This window comes from Tamandua tetradactyla, chromosome 22 (assembly GCF_023851605.1).
Source record: "Tamandua tetradactyla isolate mTamTet1 chromosome 22, mTamTet1.pri, whole genome shotgun sequence".
Classification (NCBI taxonomy): Eukaryota; Metazoa; Chordata; class Mammalia; order Pilosa; family Myrmecophagidae; genus Tamandua; species Tamandua tetradactyla.
This window is the reverse complement of record NC_135348.1, coordinates 31,665,830-31,685,496: the sequence shown is the minus strand read 5'-3', so window position 1 is coordinate 31,685,496 and position 19,667 is coordinate 31,665,830. Positions and strand designations below refer to the sequence as shown.

General features: G+C 37.9%; 1 long non-coding RNA gene across 4 annotated transcripts in view; it reads left to right on the top strand.

The window, feature by feature from the left end:
- Nucleotides 1–19,667, top strand: part of LOC143666091 (uncharacterized) — a 118,309-nt gene that overhangs the window by 4,628 nt on the left and 94,014 nt on the right. For all 4 annotated transcript variants that reach the window (XR_013167374.1, XR_013167372.1, XR_013167373.1 and 1 more), the window contains one exon: nucleotides 15,319–15,392. This is a non-coding gene — a long non-coding RNA (uncharacterized LOC143666091). The remainder of the gene's footprint in view (nucleotides 1–15,318; nucleotides 15,393–19,667) is intronic.

Below are 19,667 nucleotides of genomic sequence, written 5' to 3'. Positions count from 1 at the left end.
CTGAATTCTGCATCATGCCCACTTGGAGATTCTCTTGATTTTATTGTTCTCTAAACAAATATATATAATTGTCACTTTGAGTGCTTGTTAAGAACAGTGTTCTCTGCCCTGTTCTGAAATATTCTAATTCACTTGTTCTGCAGCGCGGTGTAGGGATCTGAATTTTTATCAGGCACCTCAGGTGATTCTTATAACACCAGAGATCAGTAGACTTGAGAAGCATTCCTCTAGGTGCTGGAAGCCCAGGACTTGGTAGAATATTCTCAGGAAAGGAATCTTCACATGTCTCTATCTTCCAACGGCATTAAATATCATCCTGGCTATTAAATCATAAGTCACAAAGATCAAAAGAATTTCTAATTAAACAGTGCCTCTCCATCGCTCTTTGCAATGCCAAGCTGTTTTCTCTTGGGTCTTCATAGACCTCAATTGCAGAGTCTACATTAGATGATGGCGTAGAAGCTACTTGCTATTCCTCAGGATACATTGTACCTTTGTTCCCTAATAAAGTAACCCAGGATTCTGTTTTAGCCAGAATGAAGGCAATCTTTAACACTTTTGAGCAGATATTGGGGCCTTGTGACTAAGTAGCATCCTCATAGATATAAGAAGACATGTCATGCAAATTATAAAAAATTCCTTAAGTGAAGAGGTCACTCATTTTGTTTCTTACTCTCGACTTTCTGTTAGATGGCACAAAGACGCTATGCCTGGAACTCCAGTAGTACAGGCAGCATGTAGACAATGAACTATATATTACATGTATTATATGCCTCTTAAATTCAGAGATTCTGATTTTTTCTTCAATTTTTTATGCTTAAAGCCTAGAACAGTTCCTGAAACATAGTGGCTTTTAATAGATATTTACTGAATAAACAACTATTTTTTTCAGAACATATTTCAATCATATTTTACTTTGCAATTCTCTAGAGCAAACTGCTCCCTGCATTTTGCATTTGTTACTGAAAACAACAACAGCAATGATGGAAGATTGCCACAAACTGGAATTCTTATGGAAATAATCCATTTAGTGAAAAAGTTTTACTAGTTATGGCTGGCACTACTGTAATTAGTTGGAAATTATGAACATAATTATACAGTAGTATGCTGGCATATTAACTAGTAATTCTGTTGGATATGGGGGTTTATTTGGACAGAAGCTTCCAATACTATAAATGAAAATTTTAGCTTTGTCTTCACTCTAGTTTATACGTAGTTCATATCAATATTCAAGCCAAATAAAAGGGAGGTATAAATAAATGTATTTATTATTATATTTCCCCATTAATACTTGATTTAGTCAATACAATTAAAACAGGTATTTTATTTTCAGCAGTTAAGCTTATGCCTCTGCCTGGTCTCCATTTTCTCAGCTGTTAAAAATGGGAAATATTTCCCAATTCTGACAATGTCATTGTCAGGTTAATTTGTCAACTTGGCCAAGTGGTGGTGCCTGTTTGTCTGGTTGGGCAAGTGCTGGCCTGTCTGTCGCAATGAGGACATTTCATAGAATTAGATCATGATCACGTCAGCTGCATCCACAGCTGATTCCATTTGTAATCAGCCAAGGGGAGTGCCTTCTGCAATGAGTGATGCTCAATCTAATCACTGGAAGCCTTTTAAGGAGGATTCAGAAGACACAGGCTCTCTTCCTGCTTCGGCAGGTGAGCCTCTCCCTCCATTGGAATCCAGACCATCCATTGGAATCATCTGCTTCACAGCCTGCCCTGCGGACTTTGGACTCTGCGTTCCCACGGTAACGTGGGACACTTTTATAAGTTTTATCTTTGCGCGTGTTCCCTGTTGATTCTGTTTCTCTAGAAAACCCTAACTAATACAGACAGCAACTTCTTAAATTAGATAAAAGAACTTGTGAAACGTTGAACCAATTCTTAGCTATTTATTCAAGTTTAGCCATTTTGTAAACTATGTAAAGGCTACTGGTTACTGTGTTATACTAGTGAGATTGCACAAATCTTGATTTTAGTTTAGTAAAATATAGTTAATATGGGAGTTCCAGATAAAACGGCAGAGTAGGAAGCTCAGGGACCCAGTTTGTCCTCTGGGGCCACTAGTCAACAACCAGGAACTGTATCAAACAACCATTTGGGGGCTCCAGAGATGAGAAGAACACTGTACCCCATCCAGGGAAGAGCGGAAGGAAGAGAATCATAGACTGCAGTGAAGAGCTGTGAGTAAAACTACCCACTCGGTGGAGGCTGGTGCCCGTTCCCCACTCTCACAGCAGACCACCTCGGAATCCAGCCCCTGGCTGGTAATCAAAGTCTTTTTCCCAAGAACTGGGGAGAAGCGTATAGCAGAACACTCATCACGGCTTTCATTTTAGTGAACTCAGATCACTGGGTTCTGGATCAGAGGGCAGCTATAGTTTCAGCCCACCCAGGGAAAAGGCAGCCAGCAGAATGTGTTACAACCCCCCCACAATCAGGAATGGAAGTCAGGGGTGGTTTAGAATCAACAGTGTCTTCTTGGAACTGTGAGGAACAGTTTGCTGAAGGGAGTCTCTTTTCCAAGAAACAGGGGGGAGATGTGGCATGTCCCAGCAATGTTGGCAGCTTGAATTAGCTAATTCAGACTACTGGGACTCAGCTCTGAGCTGTGATTTCAACCCACCCCAGACAAAAGGGGCTGGTAGCCCCTGCTTCAATCACAACTGACAATGGTGGAATCAGTTGAGGCCTAAAGGCACAATACCACCTTAGGATGGTGGAAAACAGTTTGCTGAAGAAAACCACCTGCTGGTCAGGCCAAGTAAGGCACAGATTTGGGGAACTTTCAAAGAGAAGTTTAACATCCTTCTGGATCTCCTCCCAGGGCATTTTCTATAGCCCATAGGGAAAGTCCTCTCCCCAGTAACCTTCCTCCCAGAATTTCCCTTCAGGCAAAAGCAGCTAGAGAAGGTGAAAGGGGTGTTAAAAAACTATAGAGGCAAATAAAAAAACAGAACAGATCTATATTTCCAGAGAATTAACGGCAAAGGAAGCTTTCTCCTGGGAGGTTGTGGGGGGGGATAAAACAATTTCACAAATAGTGACATCTCAAAAATTGTACTGTGTATCCAGGGCAAGAATCTGATGAAAAAAGAGCTGAAAAAAATCTGATTAATTTAAACATGAGTTATCTTAATGGCCTAGAATAAATTGAACCAAATGACAAAGAAGAGCCCCTATAGGAGAATCACAACCAGACCCCTAGGATTTTGGAGCAAAGCCTTACCATCTGTTGTAGATAATTACTCTCCTTTTGAGAAACAGCTTTTGACCTGCTACAGGGTCTTAGACTGAAAGCTTAACCATGGACACTAAGTTACCATGAGACCTGAGTTACCTATGATGAGCTGGGTTACCTATGATGAGTTGACCCACCAAGCCATCAAGTTGGGCATGCGCAGCAGCACTCCATCATAAAATGGAAATGATATATGCAAGATAGGGCCAGAACAGGTCCTGAAGGTACAAGTAAATTACACAAGGTTACAAATGCCCATGGTCTGCACTCCTGCCACATCACCTTCTCTTTTCCCAGAACAGAATTATGGCCTCTTGGGGAGTTCCTCACAGTCAGTTGCCTGAGGAAGAGAAAACTCGGTCCTGGTTTACAGCCGGTTTTGCATGATAGGCATATACAACCTGAAAGTGAACAGCTGTAGCACCTCAACCCCTTTCCAGGATGTTCATGCAGGACAGTTGTGAGGGGAAATTCTCCCAGTGGGCGGAAATTTGAGCAGTGCACCTGGTTATTCATTTTGCTTAGAAGGAGAACTGGCCGAAGGTGCATTTGTATGCTGATTCACGGGCTGTTGTTAATGGTTTGGCTGGATGGTCAGGGACTTGGAAGGAGCATGATTGGAAAATTGGATAGATCTTTCTGAGTGGACAAAGAGCATGAAGATATTTGTGTTCCAGGTGAAGGCTTATCAGAGGATGACTTCAGCAGAGAAAGATTTTAATAAGCAAGAAGATAAGATGACCCATCCTATGTATGCAAATCATCCTCTTTCCTCAGCCACTTCTGCCATTGTGCAATGGGCTCATGAACAAAGTGGGCATGGTGGCAAATATGGAGGTTATGCATGGGCTCAGCAACATGGGTCGAATTTCCAAGGTTGACCTGACTACAGTCACTGCTGAATACCCAATCTACCATCAAAGGGGACCCACACTCAGCCCCTGATATAGACCATTTCCAAGGTGTTCAGCTAGCTACATGATGGCAGGTTGATTACATTGGACCACTTCCAAATTGGCAATACCTTGCAGGGCTGGGGCAACATTCTCCAAGAGGCTGTGTATGTTCTGAATCAGCATCTACTGTATGGTGCAGTTTCTCCCATAACCAGGATCCATGGATCCAGAAACTGAGGGGTGAATATGGGAGTGGCACCATTCACTATTACCCCTAGTGATCCATTAGGAAAAATTTTGCTCCTTGTCTCTGCAACCCTGAGCTCTGCTGGCCTACAGGTTTTAGGTTTTAGTTCCAAAATGGGGAGTGCTTCCATCAGGAGAAACAACAATGATTCCCTTGAACTGGAATCTAAGACTGCTACCTGGTCACTTTGGGTCACTCATGCCTCTGGATTAACAAGCTAAGAAGGGGAATACTTTACTGGCTAAGGTGATTGACCCTGACTATCAGGGGGGAAAAGGACTGCAACAACACAATGCAGGTAAAGAAGAGTTGTCCTGAAATATAATAGATCCCCTATGGCATCTTTTAGTACAACCATACCCTGGGTTAAGATCAATGGAAAATTGCAACAACTCGATCTAGGCAAGACTACCAATGGCTCTGAAACTTCAGGAATGACAGTTTGGGTCACCCCATCAGACAAAGAACCAAAGCCAGCTGAGATGCTTGCTGAGGGTAAAGGGAATATGGAATGGGTAGTGGAATAAGGTAGTGATAAATATGAACTTCCACCATGTGACCAGTTACAGAAATGAGGACCGTAGTGGTATGAGCTTTTTTCCTTGCTTTGCAATTTGTATCTATGTATACTAAGAATAAATCAAATATCTATGTTTTCCTTTTTGTTCTATCCCCTTTATCATATGGCATAAGCTTTTTGTTCATGTATAGCATTGGAGTTGTAAGTTTGAGAGTGAATGTTCCCCAAGGACTTGAACTCTTTTCTGGTGAGATGTAATGTGCTTCTGGTTGTATGTGGGACAGTTGAGTATTCTTAGACTAGGAAAAAATGTGTCTGTCATTGTTTTCTATATAGAGATTATGATTTAAAGTGATGTGTATAGCTGCCAAGTTGAAAAGGGGTGAACTGTGATGGTCAGGTTCATGTGTCAAATTGACCAGGTGGTGGTACCCGTTTGTCTGTTGGGCAAGTGCTGGCCTGTCTGTTTCTATGAGAACATTTCATGGACATAAATCATGTTTATGTTGGCTGCATCCAGAGCTGACTGCAATCAGCTAAGGGTAGTGTCTTCTGCAGTGAGTGATGCTTAATCTACTTACTGAAGGCTTTTAAGGATAATTGGGAAGAGGCAATCACTCATCCTGCTTCAGCCAGCCAGCATCTCCTGAGAGCTCATTGAGGACCTTCATTGGAGCTGCCAGCTTGTGGCCTGTGCTACAGATCTTGGCCTCTTACATCCCCACAGTTATGTGAGGCACTTTTATAAATTTTATATTTACAGGTATCTCTTGTTTCTTCTGTTTCTCTAGAGATCCCTGGCTAATCCAACTTGGTACCTGGATTGGGGTGCTGCTGCGGTTTGCAAATACCAAACCTGCTGAAATGGCCTTTTAAAAGGAGGGGGAAGATTCTGGAAGAGTTGTGAAGAGATTGATGCAGAAGGTCTAGAATGCTTTGAAGAGACTGTTGATGGAAATGTGGACTCTAGAGATGCCTCTGATGAGGTGCTAGAGAAAAATGAGGCACATTTTACTGCAAACTGGAAGAAAGATGATCCTTGTTTTAAAATGGCAGATAATCTGGCAAAATTAACTAGTGGCTTTGGCTGGAAGGCAGTTTTTAAAAGCCTTGAACTTGGATATTTAGCAGAAAAGATTTCCAAATTAAATGTGGAGAGTTCAGCCCGGTTTCTCCTCGCAGTTTATAGTGAAATGTGACAGGAAAGAGATAAGCTGAGAACTGAAAACTTGGGTACAAAGAAACCAGAAATTGTTCTGGAAAATTCTGGGGTTCCAGGAAGGGAGACCCCAGAGCATAGTTCCCCACGTGAGGATTTAACCAAATGTGAACTAGTCAGTCAGTCATTTCAGAGAAAGCCAGGACTGGAGATGGAGTTATCCAGGAAGGATTTGAGGAAACTCCTTATGTCTGATGGGCATGATCCCTGTTTACTACATAGAAAGTCAACAGTGGTATTGTGGGACCTGTATAAAGGGTGCCACTGCTAGTCTGACCTGGGGTGGGGGCTCAGAAAAGGAGCAATGTGAAGGTAAAATAACTTCAGAAGCAGAACTGTGGAAGCTAAAGTCTAAAGTCAAGAAACCTCAGGCCAGGAAAACAAACCCACCCAAATACCTGGAGAGAATGAGTTTGTCCCAAAGGCAGAGGATGGGTCATTCGCCTCCTGGCAGTGGAAGAGTCGGGCAGACTGAAAGGAAAAAAAGAAAGAGTGGCGTGGAGGAAATTGTAGAAATAAAGATTATCAGTAAAGTTAACTGAAACGGTAAAAAGAGAGACAAAATAAGATATGACGCATAAAAACTGAAGGACAAAATGATTGAAAAGTACTGCCTAGATCCTCCATCAGAATCATCAGCTTCACAGCCTGCCCTGCAGACTTTGGACTCTGCATTCCCACGGTTACGTGAGACACTTTTATATTTGCGAGTGTTTCCTGTTGACTCTGTTTCTCTAGAGAACCCTAATTAATGCAAATGTTAATAGATTAAATCTCCAATCAAAAACAGAGTTTGGCAGAATGGATAAAAAAACATGATCCATGCGTATGCTATCTACAGGAGACTCAACTTACACCAAAGGACACAAATAGGTTGAAAGTGAAAGGTCGGGAAAGATATTCCACACAAACAGTAAACAAAAAAGAGCTGAGGTAGCTATATAATTTCAGACAAAACAAACTTTAAGTCAAAACCTGCTACAAGAGACAAAGAAGGACTTTATTAATAAAAAGAGCAATTCACTAAGAAGAAATAAATCATAAATATGTTTTCATGTAAATATATTTTATTATAGAGAAGTTATATTATTTACATGCTGCAACATATCACAATGTAAATTTACCAAATATTTCACTGTGGAATGCTGTAGGTTTCACGTAATGTTTCAGAAAAACCAGAGGTTAAGTGAGAGACTTATAGCTTTATTTACACTACAACTTTTCTTACTCTAAATGCAAGAAGTCAAAGGTAGTTTCTTCCACCCTACCCATCATCACTTTCATGAGGTAACCTAGGAAGCAAATATAAGAGAACTGTCGAGTTTCAAATCCATAGTGCCATCAAAGTTTACAATGGATTGAGTTATTTACAGATTTATTATATTGGTATAAATCAATTTATAAACACTGGCTTAAAAATAAAAATACAGCCTGCACATACATTGAGAAGGGCAACCTGGCAAGTGTTTGTGGCTTTAATATTGTTTATTCACTTTCTTGTGGTTGTGAAGCTGATAAAATAGCCTACAAAACTGTAGATTTAAGCTCATCTTCATGATATAAAGTGTCAATGGAACTCTAGGAAAGATCCAAGCATGTTTACTGATTTATGCTGTGGGACGATTCTCTTATAGACAGTATAGAGTATGTCACCAAGGTACAATTTGGCAGATTGCATTTTTAAAAAATATTTCATTGTATAATATAATAAATATACAAAGAAAATAAATAAAAAAGCAACAGTTTTCAGAGCACTCTTCAACAAGTGCAGGACAGATCCCAGAGTTTGTCATGGGCTGCCTTACCATCCTCTCCGATTTTTCTGAGAATAGGAGGTTAGAAGGCTTAAATTTTTTTTTTATCATCACACTTGACTTTACTTTTCTCTTTTTTTGTGAAAAATAACATATATACAAAATCAATAAATTTCAAAGCACAGCACTACAATTCGTTGTAGAACATATGTCACAGTTTGGCATGGGTTTCAATTCCACAATTTTAGGTTTTTACTTCTAGCTGCTCTAAGATTCTGGAGACTAAAAGACATATCAATTCAATGATTCAGCAATCATATTCATTTGTTAAATCCTATCTTCTCTGTATAGCTCCACCATCAACTTTGACATTTCTATCCTTCTGTTTAAGGGTATTTGGGCTAAGGCCATTCTAGTTTTTTCACGTTGGAAGGGTCTGTCACTAGTATGGGGTAGGGAGATGGAACTATCTGATGTTCTGGAGAGGCTGGGCCCTCTAGGTTTCAGGATTTATCTGGTCCAGGGACCCATTCAGATATTGTAGGTTTCTGGAAAGTTATACTAGTGCATGGAACCCTTGTAGAATCTTACGTACTGCCCTAGGTATTCTTTAGGATTTGCTGGAATGTCTTGGTTGGTGTTTGGCAGGTTATGATAGACAGCACTGTCTAACTGACGGTTATACATAAGAGCAACCTCCAGAGTAGCCTCTCAATGCTATTTGAACTCTCTCTGCCAATGATACTTTATTAATCACACTTCTTTTCCTGCTTTTGGTAAGGATGGAATTGTTAATACCATGGTGCCAGGGCTGGATTCATCCCTGGGACTCCTCTCCCACATCGCCAGGGAGATTTTCACCCCCGAATGTCATGTCCCATATAGTGGAGAGGGCAATGATTTCCCTTACAGAGTTGGGCTTAGAAAGCATGAGGCCACATCTGAGCAAAAAGGAGGTCCTCCAGAAGTAACTCTTAGGCATACCTATAGGTAGCTAATCTTCTCTGTTAACTTCATAAACTTCACAGAAGTAAACCTCAAGATCAAAGACATGGCCTTTTGATTTGGGTGTCCATAAAGTTTGACACAGTATCGGGATTTCATAATGTTAAAGTTTAATAGTTCTATATTTTTGGCAGAACTGCTTTCAGCCACATCTCTCCAGGATCATCTGAAGTGCAAAAGAGTCATTGATGCCTGACTGCTTATTTCTCAAAAAGTGAACAGAGTGCTAACAGAAGTCAGACATAAATGACACCATCACATGGACTAGAAATTTCAAGCCAAGTTGAAAAAATTTGACTTAGAATAATACTCAAGGTCATCAAATAGATAAGCTTTGATTTATAAGGAAGGGAAGACTCAGAAGTAAGTGAATGAAGCATATGCAAAAAAGCAATAATTCTTCATCTTTTCAAACCTACCTCACCAATCTGATTAGTTCATAAATCAAACAAATGGGTGTGAAGAATTGCACATAGCCTTGCAAAACAGTGAAGCTCTCAACTACTCCTGATTAAAATTCAATGAGAAAATCGTGATGGTGCAAATGGAGAAGCTCTAGTTTTACCTTCCACTTAATATTATTTTTTCCAAGAACAGCTCTGTGCCTACTTTCTGATACCTACTTTACATCTTTTAGCCTAGCTTGTTCTCTTTTCCCCTCAAAAAGTAAAGGCTGGTCTTTGGGGTTGGAAAAGTTCTGGTCGAATAAGCTGTTGAAAGTGTAGTACTGAGTGTAGAGAAAGAAAAGTCTGGATTCTGTTTCAAAGTCACTCATGTTTAAATAATAAAGAGACTAAGCCTTGGAATGGAATCTCATTGTAGGATCACATCAGTGGGGCTAAATCAGCAGCTTAGGATTTTCATGCCAAGTGAAGAATGTGCTATATCCCAGAGGCCTCTACCAAAGGATAAAGAAACACCCTGAAACTACTTGAATTCACAGAATGCAGAGATGAACAAATCTGTACTCCAAAACTCCCAGGAATTTGGAGGAGTGAAGAAAACTCAGAAGTCTGGAATTATGAAAGAATAAAGGGCCAACCCTCTCACTGCGAATTCTAACATGAGTCTGGGTGCCACAAAGGGGAAGTGTGTCTTTGGGAGATTTATGATATGATGCATGTTCCTGTGCCTTTAGAATCAAAAGCTCAAAAACGTATCTACTGTGGCTTCCCAACCCAAGGCCTCTGAAGCCTGTCAGAAATCCGGTCAGCAGAGCACAGGTAAGGCTGATACTTTGGGGAACCCAGGGGCCATCACATTTTAAAGACCAGATGTATTTAGTCTCCAAAACTCAGGCTCTGTCAGGAAGAACTAAGGAAGTGCATGCTGGTCAGCGTTAATCAGCCAGTGACTGGTGCATGCTGGTCAGCGTTAATCAGCCAGTGACTGTGTTAAAGCAAGATGCAGAGCATCTGCCCCCCCAACAGTGTAGCAATGAAAGTAGAGAATGGAAATCTCAATAAAATGGGAAACTATGAAAAAAAGACACCTTCCCCTGTGGAAAATGAGCCTGACCCCTATAACTTAATTAAGAAGTTTCAATGACCTATGACCACACAAGCTGAGGTGTGTCCTTGAGAATTTGAGTCCCCAGATCAACCAATTTCTGAAAGAAGTATTGATTTACCTGCTTCTCTTCTGTGTTAAGTAAAAATAAGTTAGCAGAGTATCAGAAATAAAAGTTGTAGTGCAGCATTCCCAGAAAGCCAAGGAGGAGGAGATTCTATATTCTGTATAAAACAGAAGATGCAGGAATCTAAAATTCCCAAGGAGTACTTGTCAGTCAAAGGAAATATGACAGATAATGAGGTGAGGTCAAAAACAAGGTATAGAAGAAGACGAGAGGGGCAGGGGCCATAGGGGTTACAATGGAGAGGTCAGATTTTGGGCTGACAAAGGCCATTTGCCTGGTGGCCACAGGAAGAAGACTGCACAGCAGCAAGTGCCAGGGAAATAGCCCTCAAGGCCTGCTGGTGATCAATAATTACCCCTTGGAATTTGTAAACCCTAAGCAAGCAGACCAGAAGACACGGTAGAAGTCTTTGCAAAGAAGAAAAAGTAGCAGATCATAGGACCAAAGTTCTGAGTAGCTAACTGAAAAGAACTCTCACTTTACATATTTAATCTTGATAGCACTCCTAACTTAATGCATCCCAACACTCATATATATTTATGCATCTAAATACAGTGCCTCAAATCCATGAGGTCAGCACTTGCAAAACAGAAGAGAGAAATAGACACCTCTACAAAAATAATTGGAGACGTTGATATACCACTTTCATCGATAGATAGATCATTAAAACAAAGGAATGAGTGAAACAAATAACTTGAATAATGTAATGTAATATGAACCTAATAGACATATACAGAATATCACATTCCTAAACAGGAGGATATACATTTATGGATCATTTCTTACAACAGATCACATGTTAGGGCACAAAAATAGTCTCAATAAAATTTTAAAAGATTGAATTTATACAAAGCACTTTCTCTGGAATGAAGATGGAATTCAATAACAGCGAGAGAACCAGAAAATTTACAAATAGATGGAGGTTAAACAACACATATCATTACACTCAAAAAATTAGTGGGTCAAAGGAGAAACTGTGAGAGATATCAATTAATATCTCAAAATAAATGAAAATAAGAGCACAATATATCAAAACGTATAGGATGCAGTGAAGGCAATACTAAGGGAAATTTATAGTCCTAAAAGCCTACATTAAAGAAGAAGAAAGAGAAAATTTAAAAAGCTACCTGCTCACCAGGAGGAGTTAGAAAAAGAAAAACAAACTAATCCTAAAGCATGCAGAAGGAAAGACTTAATAAAAATAAGAGCAGAAAATAATGAAATTAAGTAAAAATATGCTGTAAGCCATTGCTTGTACAGTTTGGATGGCTTGTATGGTGTGTGAATGTATCTCAATAAAACTGCTTTAAAAATATATAGTTAATATGTTTAATTTTCCATAATATACTTAATATATTTTGCAGTGTTTTAAAAAGCAGAAAAATGGAGAAAAGTTGTATAGTCACTTGTTTTTACATTTTTAATCTTTAATGTTTTCCCTTTCTTGGAAATTTTTTGCAAATAAAGTTTGCTATGTCTTAAAATAGGTTTAAAAAGAAGTATCCATAGACATAGTAACCATAAATTATCCTATTTATTGTTCTACATTTATTTTAAATAAAATATAAAGAACAACAAAGAAGAATTACTTCATTATGTAAAATTAACTTTTGTTTATTAAAATAAAGTAGAAAGTTGGCAACATATAAAACTTGATAGATACTTCAGAAATCACATTTCAAAGATGACATTTCTCTTATTTGCAAGCTGGTGCATGTGAGACTATTTGCCACAATATTTCAAACTCTCTTCTCCTTGTTTTGCCTGGCACATCCTGGTTCTCCACCATGTCTGTGTTTATTCTCTGTCTGTTTCATCCAGAGGCTTCTCTTATGCCTTCCATTTCCAATTATTGGAAGCACAGCATCCTGTCTACTCTTCCTTAGCTCATTTCCTAATTTATCCATTTTTGTGTTTAAAAAATAATCCACATGTTTATATTACCAAATATCACATCTCTTTTGAATTTCACATGGATTTTCTCTCTACCATGGTTGTTTATACCAGAATTAAAGCAAAGATCACAAACATAGCCAAACATGAATCTGATTTTCTTTTCTTCCCCTACTTAATCAGCTGCTCTCAAGTAACCAATTTCTTTTTATTTCATCACATTTCTTTAAAAAGTGTCTTTAGATAAGCCTATCATAGCTACACACCTACACTTCCTTTTATCACTTCCATTATCTAACGATTACCAATTCCATTCATTCTAAACGTAAAATCTAAATTTTCAATCTGAATAAAGTTGGCAATGAAAAGTTATTATATTCTTTCCTTTCTGTCATCTCATATTTAATTAATCCAAGAAATTTGCATTTCTATTTGAGGACTGTACTCTTTAATAATTAATTACTTGCCTAATGCATGAATTATTACAATTGGCCTGAAATTGAAATGGTAATGAATTAGGTTGAATTTTCAAAGTTGTCTGAATTTATCTCTATAATTTACATAAAAGACACTAAATAAGTTATTTGAAAATACATCATTTGAAAAATAGAAATGAAATATAATTCATCTGGACATTTGAGGGTAGGCTAGATGATACATTCCTTGTGCAAATTCAAACAGATTTGTATGTCTTAACTAAATTGTAATGCTTCTTAAAATAATAATGTAATAACATTATTTCATTTACACAATTATTGTCCATTTCGATTTTAGCATAAACTAAACTACCTGATCACGAATAAGCTACATGTTTAAAGGGCAAGATTGTCTTGAATATAATACTATTTAATACTATTTAATATTATAATACCATAATATTAGTGACACAGTTTCAGTTTACAGTTCATCCTTTCTCCACTATTCCTCACTATATTCTACCTTTGCCTGAAAAGCTGCACATTTAAAAAACATGAGGAAATATGCTAATGCCTTAGCACTTTACAATAAGTTTGGGGGGCAAAATGAGGCTTCCCAAGAGCTACTGAAGTTTGAGAGGAGCATGAAAGGTTCTCAATTGACATACTTACCACTATGCTATTTAGAATTCAGCAATACAGCCTTTTCTTTATTTCCAAAATAAATTTTAAAATCCTAGCAAAATCGTTTTTCTGAATGATTGCCATTATTTCAACTAAGAGCATGAAAGCAAAATAGATGCATGTTGATCACTCATGATGGTTCATGGATATCAGATATTGGCAGATCAATATGTATCTGAAGCTGCACAGAAAGAACGGGAATTTACTGGATAGATTTATTTTGGAAAGCAGCTTTTTGAAGTGGAACAGTTATCCCACACAATCATGTATTTTGGGTATCTTATCAAATGTTGCAGCATTTTGGGCCTTCCGTGGGTATTTGATCCAAAAGACTGTCTCATATTTTGCACTCCTTACTTATTTTCTTAACACTTATCATTACATGAAAGCTCTGTGTACTTGTTTATTGTCTATGATCTTAACAAGCATGAACAGTGCATGATGGACAGCGCTCCTTTCATCTCTGTAATGCCAACTGGGAATTGGACTGTAGAACTGAGGAATTTGTCCAAAAAAGATTTGAAACGAAGAAAGAATATTTCCAAAATTATAAATTTTATTTCCCTGTCACAAAATCGAACTATGCCGTTAAACACAATTTAAGCATCCATTAAAAAAATAAAGATATAAGCATATCAACAAATTCTGATGATCTCATTTAAAGGTTAATTAAGCTGATACCTCAATATTCTCATGGAATAATAGATAACTGTTACATATGAATGCGTACTGAAGTTGGGGCTTCTGGAAGTTTACAGAAAAGTCAGAAGAAATATTAATAGTATTTATAAGACAAAATGCACCCAAAATACAGTATCAGTCTATTTTGCTATCTCAAACTAGAGGTAGTTGCATGTAGCATGTTCTAATGAATTTAAATTGAGAAGTGAGTCTGAACCCATTTAGAGCATTATAATCTCCGTGACAATATTTATAATATGCAAATATGTAGGTTATGCTTTTAGAAATTTTGATTTAATTGGTCTGAGACATGTACTGGGGAGAAGTGCTTTTCAACAGCAGTCTCAAATGATTATAATGAAATAAATGTCCTTCCCAACACTCCATTTTTATTTATAACTCTATTTCTAAAATGACATTTTGAATTCTAACTTTCTAAAACTTTCTTCATTGTATTGTTATTTCATTGCTATTATTTTTTACTAGATGTACTATAATTGGATTTCTTTTAATGTTTTTGCTCACAATGAAGCAAAATATCAAATGGAAGTTTCAAAAACCTGTTAAAATGAAAGATAACCTACATTTAAATGTGAGCCTTAGCACTCCTTACTTTATAAAATACTTTTTTTAGGAACAATTATTTCTTTGATGAAAACTAGGTTATTTCTATTGGGTACATTTCTATTCAGTAGTCAACGCATTATTCCATACGTTATGTATAAGATCTACTGCCTGACTTACCTTTGGGTAGTCTTAATGTTATTAAAAAATAAGCAGCACAATTTTAATGCTTGATTGTGACCACATGCACTATTAATTTGACTATTTTCCACTAAACTGACAAGCTAGTAATTGTTCAGTACTGTTGAAAATATAAGGAATTAGAAATATTTTTGCCATGAATACCTTGGTAATTAAAAACAAAAAGCACTGGGTAAATTTACACTATTCTCTAACATTTTGCCTGGCATAGGTACAAAGTAGAATAGATTTTAAATTGTGAATCCTCTATATACTTAGCGCAGTGTTAGTATACTAGTTCATCAATTGATAAATGTGTCTTTACAAACTGAAATTGGATAACCATACTGTTTTTTGCAATTTTCTTTCTCTAGGCATCTGAGTATTGACGTCCCAGTCGAACAGTGTTTACCTGGCCCAGGGGAGGATATAGCAACATCTTTAGAAGGTTTGTTTAAATTAGTGCCTTGTAAAAATATTGAAAGAATTTCCTTCTAATTACAAGATCAGGTAGCTGATATCTATTGTCTATGGGTGGAGTATAGCCCTTAATCCATATAGCCTAAGATAATTTTTCCACTCCTGCCTAAATCCTCCTCTATGAATTCCTTTCTACTTATATCATGCATAGCTATGTTTGCCTTCAATCATAGAAGGTTGTTATATTTTGGGTCAATAAAGTAGACCAAATGATGCTGCTCATACTCGCTGACATTAGCCTCTGGAATGCTGTTTCTCCCCTAAAACTGAGAGATTGTGACAAAATTATGGTGGGAAGAACTACTTTAAAACCAAGTAGAGAAAAGAATTTACTGTTGTTCACATCCTATGGGAACCTTTATCCATCCTATGAAATACTATTTAATAGACACCTGCATCAATGCTTCATTATGCTACAAAGATGGGACAATCTGGGCTTTGTAGCCACCACGTTTTAAACATTCCCCTACTTGTACATTAGTAGGAATATTAAAGTTAATTTTTTATATTTTGCAGTGTTTGAAAAGCAATAAATATCCCTATTTAATTGATTGCAATCAGTGTCACTTAGAAATAGGAAAGCAAGAATAGTAATTTCAGTTGCAGTAAGGTATGGATGCACTATGAACGTCAGAAAAAGATATGATTCCTGTTCTGTCATTTCTTTGTTTTAACATGATATAATTTTGCCATAAAGTTTTTAGTAAAATATAAATTTGGCTATTATTAATTCATGTTTTGTTTTGATATTGATAAATAATGAGATAAAATGAATTTCAAAATTATTTTAAGGGTGGGCCACGGTGGCTCAGCAGGTAAGAATACTTGCCTGCCATGCCCGAGGACCTGGGTTCGATTCCTGGTGCCTGCCCATGTAAAAAAAAAGAAAAAAATTATTTTAAGTGTAAAATAAAAATAGTACTCTATTGATTCAGTATAATTCAAACCTCAATCAAACTATATTTGATCTCTACTTAGCATTTGTTAGTAATCACAATCTAAATAATTTTAGATAAAAATTATGTAACTCTTGTATTATGGAAATTAACTTTAGTTAAGCCAGGCAAAAGAAAAAAAAATCCTATTAAATGCATTCATAATTATTAAGTTTAAGCAGTCTAATCAGGACTTTCATGAAAAAATGTCACTTTTTGCCAGCTTATCAAATATAATTTGCATACTTTAAATTCAACTATTTCAAATGTATCATTCAATGACTTTTAGTAAATTTACAGTGTTGTTAAACTTTCATTATTGTGCTGTTTTGAAACTGTTATGTAGCCCAGAAAAGCCATGTTCTTTCAATCTGGTCTTGTGAGGGCACACCTGTTGTTGGTTGGGATCTTTTGATTAGGTTGTTCTCATGGAGATGTAACTGCCTATTCAAGGTGGGTCTTAATCCACTTATTGGAGTCCTTTTAGAGGGAAACATTTTGAGGAAAGCCTAGTGGCTGGGAGATGCAGAAAGAGCCATTTGAAACCAGACACCTGGAGAGGACAGCAGATGTTGCCACATGCCTTCCTGTGGGACAGAGAAACCTCAGATTTGATCAGCCTTTCTTGAGTGAAGGTATCCTCTTGTAGGTGCCTTAATTTGGACATTTTCATGGCCATATACGTAATTGTAACTTTGTAACTTAATAAATCCCCTTTATAAAAGCCAGTCTATTGCTGGTATATCGCATTCTGGCAGCTTTAGCAAACTGAAACAACTACCATACAAATTAAAGCATTTCCATTACTCCAAAAAGATCCTTTGTGATCATTTGAAGTTATTTCTCATCCTCCGACACAGGGAACTACTAAGATCTACGTTCTGTCTCCAGAAATAGTTTCGTTCATTTAAATGGAGTTATAAAATATGTGGTCTTTTCTATCAGGCTTCTTTTTGCAAACAATGTGTTTTAAGTTCATCCATGTTGTAGAATGTGCTTTGTGTCTTTTTATTGCTGAACACTATTTCCTTATCTGGGCATATCACATTTGTTTATCCATTAGCTGATTGATGGACATTTAGGTTATTTTCGGTTGTGTAGGTTTTCATGAATAATAATGCTATAAGCATTCACATAAAAGTCTTTGTATGAATATATGTTTTGATTTATTTGAGATGAATTCCCAGAGGTGAAATTGCATGGCTTTAGGGAAAATTTACTTTTATCTTCTTTCTTTAACGTTTTTATTGTGAAATATAGCAAATATAAAGGGTGATAAATTTCAAAGTACATTTTAACATATAGTTATAGAACAAATTTCAAAATATGCTATGAGTTACATTTCTATGATTTCAGATATTTCCTTCTAGCTGCTCTAAAACACTGGAGACTACAAAGGAATTAATATAATGATTCAAAAGTCATACTCATTTGTTAAATCCTATCTTCTCTGTTACAGCATCTCCTTCTCCTTTGATCCTTTGCCAAATCTTTAGAGTTTTTTTAAGCAATGACCATTCTAACTTCTTCATGTTGGAAAGTGCTTTCAACATTATGGGGTAGTGAAATGCAACTGACTGATGCTCTTGTAAAGACTGGTAACTAGATTTCAGGGCTTATCTGGCCTAGGAGCCATCTGAAAGTTTTAGGTTTCTGAAAAATAAACTTAGTGAGTGAAACTTTCATAGAATGTAAGATAGAGCCCTCAGTATTCTTTAGGGTTTTCAGGAATGCTGTTGGTTGGGGCATGACATACCATGGCAACTAGCAATATCTAGCTGAATCTAGCCTCCAGAATAGCCTCTTGACTCTATTTGAAATCTCATAGCCACTGATAACTTATTTTGTTACATTCATTTTCCCCATTTTGGTCCGGTAGACATTATTCCCTGCCAAACCAAGACTGTGACCTTATGCAGGAGGTGCAACTCTAAATGAAGATTTGTTAAAAGCTAGGCAGAAATGCAGTCTGCCAGATTGCCTTTTCCATGTCTTCCAAGCACATGGTGCTCTTGGGCCATCTCCTCCCCTCAGGCCTGCCTTTCCCCAACTAAGTCAGCCAGCTTGGCTGGGACCCAGCCAGGTGCAAATCGAGTCAAGTCCACAAGTCTCAGTGTGTGCTGAAAGCTGCCCACCCTGAGCCTGGGGAGTGGGTTGTGAGCACCTCAGTGGAGAATCCACTTGTGGGCATGATAGGCCTGGTGGTCCCCAGGCTCCCATATGGGATAACCTTGGGCTTTGGGACTGAGTATTTCAAGTACCTCTGCCCATAGTCAGCCCAGGAGTTCCTGGCAGTGCAGCAGAGCTCGCTGCCTTATCCCTGTCTCTATGCTCCTGTATAGCATGAGTGTTTTGGGCCTCCATGGCAAGAAAAGATAGAAGCAGTGGTACTTGGGGGGGTTTCTTTTACTTGCCAATTCTCAGATAAGCTCAGGTCTGTCTTCAAAGGGAAGGGGCTCCCTGGGTTCAGTTAGAGCCAGGAGCCTAGAGCAGCCTAACTCAAGGGTGAAGTTTAGGCACTGTGTGCCACGAAGACATTGGGTATAGGTGTGCCATGTCTGCCTGCCTCCACAGGGGCTCCCAGCTGCAGGGCTGAGTGGGGAGATCTCTCAAGCTGATACGGAGGTAAGATTGTGGGAATGCATTGCTCCTTTGGCACCAACTTTAGCCACATTATAGCCTGCTCCTGGTGCAGTCATGACTGGGTACACTCACCCTGTCCTCTCAATCATAATTTCTCTGCTTTTTCATCCAAGTCCTCCCTACATAATGTAGAAGTCCCTCTCTGGTCACTAGAACCCTGAAACCGCTATCTCAGTTTTTTTTCCTATCACTTCTCTAGTTGTTCCACAGAGCAAGAATGAACTCTGTCTTATTTCACCATCTCCCAGATATTCTCCCATCTTCCCAAACCAGTTCTATCCGATGCTCTCAGTCAACTTGCACCTCTGCTGATCATTGGTTCATAGGCTACCACAGGCAAGGTCCATATTTATCCTTTAAGAAACCATCAAACTCTCTTCCAAAGTGGCTACATCATTGCACATTACCAACTGCAATGGCATCAAGTTTCCAGGATTACCTGGCTAAAGAATCCTCATGGAAAACAACTGAAGTTCTCCAGCCAACTGACACAATTAACTATGAAAGATGTAAATGAGGCCATCTTGGACTCTTGAAGCTTGCAGCTGGAAGTAAGGCCAGCAAAAAACCTACTTGCCAAGCTAGTTCAAATTATAGAATTATCAGTATATAAATGGGTATATGTGTGGTTTTAAATAATATTATAGCACATAAAACCTTCTTTG